Source organism: Alosa pseudoharengus, unplaced genomic scaffold (assembly GCF_046254945.1).
Source record: "Alosa pseudoharengus isolate Yale_2024_CS ecotype anadromous, Long Island Sound unplaced genomic scaffold, YU_APseudo_1.1 YU_APseudo_1.1_scf_15, whole genome shotgun sequence".
NCBI classification, from domain to species: domain Eukaryota; kingdom Metazoa; phylum Chordata; class Actinopteri; order Clupeiformes; family Clupeidae; genus Alosa; species Alosa pseudoharengus.
In genome coordinates this window covers 5,213,045-5,221,146 of record NW_027468620.1, presented here as the reverse complement: position 1 = coordinate 5,221,146, position 8,102 = coordinate 5,213,045, and positions in this window count along the sequence as shown.

Genomic DNA, 8,102 nt, shown 5'->3' with positions numbered 1-8,102 from the left:
TGCCTTGATTTCAAGATTAATATGTAATTGTGCATACACCAGGTTACACGTAGTAGGCTATTCTAGTTTATCATTTTACAGTGAGGATGTTCTATACTACAATCAAGGAAGGAAAATGTGAACGTTCATTCAAGGAGAGGGAAAATATTATGTAGGGTAACTGTCTGCACTTCACTTGCTGCACTGAAGTTTCAGCAGCAAGTGAAACTACTTGTTTCATCTGAAAATATAGCTAAATTATTCTAGGCCTCTGACTTCATGATTTTCCCTTGTGGGAGTGCTATGCTGGCCAACAAAAAGACAGAGTGTCCCTTTCACCTGGGTAAAACAGATGGGATGCAGAGAGCAGAGCTGCATGTGGTTACTGCGCTGGACATGAAAAGCAGAGGAGTACTCCATGAACCAGAGCTTGAACATCAAAGAGGGAGTTCATTGAACAGGAAATAATGCCCCATTCCCGAGTCATTGGCTAAAGGTGTGATGGAATTCAGAACAAATGGCTTATGGGTGTTCAAGTGGTTTCCAGAGATATGTTGTTCACACTCTATATTGTCCTCAGTGGGTTATACATTCATTTTGTAAAATGGTTCATGTCACATAGACCATATAATTCCATGTTTAGAGGACTCTGCATCGGTCAGAGATATACCAGGTACTGTAGGATAAGAGAATTATATAATTCAGATGTACAATTCCCCATGCTCTAAATGCAAACTGGCTTGTGGTTTGAGATGGTCAAATGAAGCATACAGTGATTTGCACTACCTTTTTCAGTTTCTGCTTCGAGTGGCACAGTGATTTTGGTGCTCCTTCTCTGTCTTTCTCTCACTCATATCAATCATTTTCAACTGACATTTGACCAATGCTGTCAAATTTGAATCCCACAATGTGAAATAAATTGCTGATTGACCTCCCATGTTCGAGTATATAATTGACTGTGCCTGCTCTGAGACACTGTGTGCAAGCCAAGAGGAGTGGCAGTCAGACTGCTTTGATAGGAGTTAATTTCCATAGCAACAAGAATATAGCGTGGGTAACATGGGCAAGTTCCAAGAATAAATGTGGGACATCTCCGACTCTCACAAAAGTTAATAGGCTAGGTATTCATATTTGTGTCATGTAAAACGATTGCTTCTCTTGAAACTGTTACAGTTCCATATGTGTATAAGTAAAAATAATTGAAAAAGTAATCATAGTTTTTTGTGTCCACATTTTTTCCCTTTTCTTGCTCCTGTAAACCCTCCAGATTAAGGACAACTCAAAGCATTTGCAAGGTGGTGTTGAAGCAAAAAGTACTTTATCTTATCAAAGACACCCCAAGCCGCATGGTTTAATCCAACTGCTGAAAAAATAACATCATCAACCCCCACTCTTTCCAGTCTAATAACAACAGAATATTTCACAGCCACAGCTGATTGGATAATGATTGGATTGCAGTGTGAGGCAAATGCTAAAATAATAAGAAAAAGCCCAAGCAATCGATGGGGAGTGAAAAAGGCAGAAGGGCAGGCTCACAGTGACTCAGGGTAAGGAGGAACGGATTTCACGCTTCTAAGATCACCTCATCTTCAGCTGAAGGTTGCTCAAATATGCTTTTGTTGTGTAGCAGTAGCAGTGAAATTTTAATCCCTAGATTTTATACACCGATCTGATTAGACTCAATATGCCAGAGAATTCTTCAAGATTGTGCTCACCTTTTTATGGATAAGATAATACTTTTTGTACTGTTTAGTCAATATGGATATCTCAGGTTAAATCCCCAAGCCCTTTTATACAGAGCTGTATCCCAGACAAAAATGCTTTTCTTTGTTTGGTTAATATAGCCAAATCTTACTTTTTCCAGTCGATGGAGGCTTACATAACTACATGTAATAAGGCAATGCATTTTTCTATACAGAAACCAACATTTGAAGTCTGGCCATTTTCAATGTAATTAAAGTGCACAGCAAACTCGGTCACGTATTAGTAAAGTAATACACCCGTGAAAATTGAAGCTATTTCTCACAATACATTTTTGCCGATATAAAGTAAAGGTCAGATAAGATGTATAAATTAACCTACCAGTGACACTGGAATGGTCTTTAGAGAGGACTGTGTGGATTCTCTCACATAAGAGGCTTTTTAAAAATCCGATCACCCTGATTCTTAAAATGATCATAATTGCCATTTGATATTTCAATTTCAGCATTCAATTCTTGCCTTGGGATGTCCAGAATTATGGTTTGTGTATTAGTAGTAGTGTATAGGTTTCCACACAGTTTCACAACACTGAGTAGATATCATCATTCCAAAGCAAGTTGAGAGGGGGGCTGACTCAGACCGCTGTCCAATTGACCCTCAAGACCTGTTAAAGAATTTTGTAAAATCATAGACAGTAATAACCCTGTTATGTGATCTATAGGCAAGTGTCCTTTCCAGAGATATCTCCGCCCTTGGCTCTGGAAGTGTCTCCGGTTGGCAAAGTTGGTGTCCAAAAAAGCACTGCCTTGCTAGGGCTGACGGAGCTTGTTAACATAAGACTCTGTGTCTGATGTCTTGGGCTGTGCCCCATTCAAGCTCTGAGCAGGGGCAAGTCGATTGTCCTTGATTACACTCTTTGCATCTTGCATGAGTCATCCTCTGCACATATTGATAATCTTGTCTTTAAGTTCCAAAAGTCAGCATCAGCTCTACACAACACTGTTTGCGAGTTTGTGTGTGTGTGTGTGTGTGTGTGTGTGTGTGTGTGTGAGTGCGTTTTCCATGCAAAAGTGTTTCTTGACCTGGGCCAGTTCTCCATCACCCACATGGCAATGTTTCAATTGTGTTTCAAACTGTGATTCCTTTACATTAGTATAATTACATGCATACACATGGAAAACAAATTAATGACAACACATATAATTTGTCTGACTTCTTTTATACTTATGGCACAATATGTATAAAGTTATGGTATGTTAAGTATTTCTCAGCAAAGAAGTGTAACGGGGAGCAGGGTTCATCTGTCATACTGAGTTGTTTTCTACTAAAGTAATATAAACATGTTGATGGATGCAGAAAATGGTTCCTAGAAATGTGAAATAACCCCATCACAACTTCAAGTATACAACTTCAAAAACAACATTATTAGAACTCATTGGCATATAATACTGCATTTGAAGCATCTTCTTCAAGAAACGTGTGCACATCTTCAAAAAGACTGGGCTGTCTAGAGGCTATTAAAACAAGAACATTTAGATGAAGCCTTTTAATTATTATAATTGCATATTACATTTCCAAATGGCTGTTCTTATGTTCTTATGCCAACAGATCCAGTGCAATATCTGCCAAATAGTCCTCATTCACAGCCAATTTCCATCCAAAGAGGCTTATTAGGCCTGTCTAACTCCACTTTTAATATTATTGCTATTCATGTCCTCGTGCTGCAGTCCAACGTTTGTCAATATTCTGAGTGCTCCTGCATTCCTTACCAATACATTTAGGTCCAGTGCATAGGAACGTACTGTAGGTGAAGATGCAGCTATGGCCCAATGCTGTCCTCACTACCAATCTTCTTTTCTTCCTGCTCGTGATCTGACCTCAGCCATTGTTACCGTATTCCAAGCGGACTGTCCACCCTTTCTCGCTTTCTGTTTCTCTCATCTCATCTAATCTCATCTTGGTTTTTTTTCTCGTTTCGTCCATTTGTGATGTCCAAGATCAATGAGGAGTATTTAGAGTTTCCATCTTACCACAAAGTCATTCAGAAGAAAATACATCAAGTCAGAAAACTGGGGCATCCGGTAACCAACTGGAGGTCAACTGTATTTTAAAAACACGTGACTCAGTGTGGGTTTGTGTAGGCATCCTGTTGTAAGGTTATGTGCACAACTTACTACCATTTAGACACATTGCACCTGCACACACCCTGTAGCCTGCATAAGAGTGTAAAGGTCAGCAAGGTCACTTAAATAAGTCGCCTTTAACTGTTTGCTGTGCTGAATAAGCAGGGAGTGACAGAGGAAGGTTATTTAACATCATGGCTACTCTGCAAAGACTACCTTATCCCATCACCTCACATTGACCTCCCCTCGGTCAATAAACTCACAAAGCAAGCAGGGCTGGCATGGTCCAGCCTGTCCATACTCCCATACAGCAGGGGATGCACAACACTCTCCACTCGGCTGCAGAGGATAATCTGATTGCTTCCATTCATTTGATTTTACTGCTGGCATTCCTGCAGGGTCTCTGAAGCCTGTCCGGCCTCTTGCCGAAAGGCCCCTCACTGACACCCTGGCAAATGCTACATCTCCCTCATGATCCAGGCTTGGTTCTGTGTACCGAAGCATCTGGTGATCATGTCATCCTAATAAATGGATATCCCTCTCGCAAAGATTACTGTTTGTCTCGTGAGTGCAATGAAAGGCTCATAAAAATGAAAAGCGTATCAGTGGTTTGTCATCGAGATAAACGGTTTTCCCCTTGTGCGCTCTCAGCCCACTCCCGGGCTTTCATGGGCGCATGCCCCTGTTCATTTTTTTTTATTTCTATATATGAGTGACTCTCCCTAAAGTGGTTAGCTTCACATGCAAAGGTGATTACGACTGGCCCAGAGCTTCACACCTGTTCACCTCTCACACAACTTACACAACCAGTGAAAGGACAGAGGGGTGAACTCTCCCCCACCTCTAGGAGCGATGACACCCAAACAAATGTTGGCATTCACACCTGATGTCACAAACATCCCAGAGGACAGAAAAGAAATGGAGGTAGTGCCTACATAATTTATCATTTAAGCTAAGGGCTATCGGTAAGTGACCTGTGCTCCACGGACAAGCTTTGGTACAACACTATGGACTGTGTACTCTGATCACTGCGAGAGATCCCTGCTGACACAAAACATGGCCAGATTGTCAGGGGCATTTGTCCAGTAGATGAGTGCAACATGGGGAATGAATTAGCCCTCATTGCCAGGGAGATGATGGGAATTAATTATGCATCTCAAGTTTATTGCCCTGCTGGACAGAAACACAGAGGGAATATAAAAAAACTCTGCGTGAATAAATGAATGTATCACAAATACACAATGACCCAACCCCCCCCCCCCCCCCTACACACACACACACACACACACACACACACACACACACACACACACACAAACTCTTGATCCCTCCCCATCTGGGCTGTCGCCTGTGGACTGACTGTGTGTCCCCTCAGCGATGCTGAAGGTGACTCCAGTGACCGGCCAGTAAATAACTGTTGTGTCTGGCTGGGAGGGGCCCCAAGATGCTCTAATCAGTGCAGTTTCCAGAGGGAGAAATGATGTAATGCACTCAGCTTAAGCCCTTTCAAATTTGTGGAGGATCTTTGTAAAAATCCCACAGTTTGTGCTACATTTTGAAAATACCACATAAAGACAACAAAAAATGAAAAACTACAGGGTACTGTACTGATAAGACTGTACAGTTCACAGTGGTTTGTACAGGCCACTTAAAAAGGCTTACATTAACTCCTCTCATAACTGAATCTAAAATGTATAATATTACATGGCTGGTACTGTACCGTCAGCTTCAAGAGGCTGGCCTATAACGTTCCTGTGGAGTATTGTTCTTTATTTAGAGTTTGCTAAGAGCAGGCCAGCACCTCTTATCTGTGACTACAGTGAGCCCCAGGCCCCAGCAAGCTGTGTTTCACATGAAGGGTAACATATCGATTTCTCTCTTTCAATGGCAAGTCGACCGTATTCCCTTATGTAAGTACATGGTGTGGATGTTCACAAATAGTTTTGAAATGTTGTCGTCTTTCTGTCCATATCTCTTAACAGAATAGACATTTAATGGATATGACATATGACACATCTATACTAGACATGTAGAGCACGGTTAGAGTAATTGCAGAAAGAAAAACACATATAATATGCATAATATATATATATATAAATATACATATTTACAAAACAGATTTGTAAATGTATTTTACAAAACAATAATTCACAATTCAACAAAATGATTGAAGAAGTCCAATTCTTAGTGAACTACCCACTTTGAACCAAAACGATCAAAGAGTAAGCCGACAGGTCATTAAACACCAGAGTAAGAAATGAGGGCGGGAAACTTGGCAGTCTGCACGCTGCCATTACTTCTTCACCTAAGCTCTTAATTATCTCCGCCCCAGTGGCGCCTGGTGGACCATTTTGCACCATCTGGACCTCGATCTCCACCCAAAGAAGAGAGCGATGAGTTCACGAGATGGTTCACAGAGATCCCATCTCTCAAAAACTCAAGCCAGTCAATAAAAAAATTCCAATAATGGGAAGCCACTGGAACACAATTCAGCTTGACTGCAGTCTTCAATCTCAGCAGCCATAATCACTTAAAAAAAATCTGAACACTGAGCCTCAGACAAACCCCCTTTTTTTCAGGTGGATGGTATACAGCCACACCACCATTTCCTGGACAGCAGTGGGGAGGAGAGTGGTATGGTATGGCTGGTATGCGTAGACAGCGGCTATAATGCTATCTCCCTCTGCAGCGATAAACTGCAAATAGCCTTTCTTCTCTTCCCCCCTCTTCTCTCCACTCCTCCAACACCTCGACACTACAAGCAATGCCTCAGCCGTGAGATTAGTGCAAAAGTGACACAATGTACCGTGTCTATACAGTCTGTGGTCAGACAATTATAATCAGCAATGCCATTTGTTCTCAGACATGGCGTGGTACTCTTGACAGGTAATTACAGACACCAAATACGAAAGTGAGGATTAACTCGAGTCTTTAAAATCCCACCAGTCTGCTGTTGACCCTTACAAAGCCATTTCAGCACCAATAAGTAAACCACTTCTGAAGCACAAAGATGCACTGTCTGAAATTGAAAGCAAGGTGGTGGCTTCAGTGAAATGCATAAAACTCACTGATTTAGTCTAGTTCTTGACACATTTTTGATTGTCTGATTGTAAATGTTTCATGCATATATTTTCATGCTAATAAGTAAACACAGAATCAGGAAAGCCTCTGTAATTTAGCTTGTAAGACCAAGATTGAACACCTTATTGCATTTTGAGTGGAGGGGAAACAAAGCTCTGATTTTTCATTTAGAGTATTAGACACCAATACTAGAAAAAATAAAGAGTAAACAGTGTGCCTATAGGGACCATGCATGTGTGAAGTAGACCATTATCTTCAAACACTTTTTTGTCCCTTGCTGCTAAACATCCTATGGGCGGAACCACTTGTCAAGGAAACGTCAACAAGATCTCCCCACAGAGCTGCGAGGGGAAATTATTCAGCAGGGTCTTCCACATGCTTTGAGAAGTACAATACTTTTAATTACCAGAAGATATAATCCACTTGATAAGAACAGAATGTAATGCTAGTGCAAGCAGCAAGAGAGGGGGGGGGGGCAGAAGAGTGGGATAGAGAAAGAGAGAGAGAGAGAGAGAGAGAGAGAGAGAGAGAGAGAGAAAGAGAGGGAGAGAGAGAGAATGTGGAGGTGGGTTCAGTACTGTGCTATTGACAATGGTGTTATGAGGCTGATGGTAATGATTACATTGTAGCACGGTAGACAGGTGGCACTTGTCTCTGTCACTTATAAGTAGTCCTTGATCTGCAGAACAAAACGTATTGAATATGACTGCCATTTTTGTCTTTTCCAAAAGGTGAATATCTCTGCTCTTCAAAAGAAGACAATTCCTGTTCCTCGTTCGTGTTATCTTTTGCACATCAGATGAGTTGACCTCAGTAAATCTCATTGGCAAAAGAATGCTGTGAAGCACTGCCACTGATGCTGTGAAGCACTGCCATCTTTCACAAAACTAGCATCACTGTGAAGGAACAAACAAAGCATAAAACCATATTTTATTTGGAGAGTTCATAATAACAAACAAACAAACACAAGATAAACATAACATAACATAATAACATAAAAACATACTAAGTAGTCATCACAACCAAAACACACAGACACACACACACACACACACACACACACACCCACACACACACACACACACACACACACACACACACACAAAACAGTCACATAAACACATTCTGATGGATGGCCGTGGTGCACTCAGCCAGAATAAATGGACAGCTTCATGGACGCAGTGAGGAGATGCAGTAACTGTGATAGATGACGAGCCG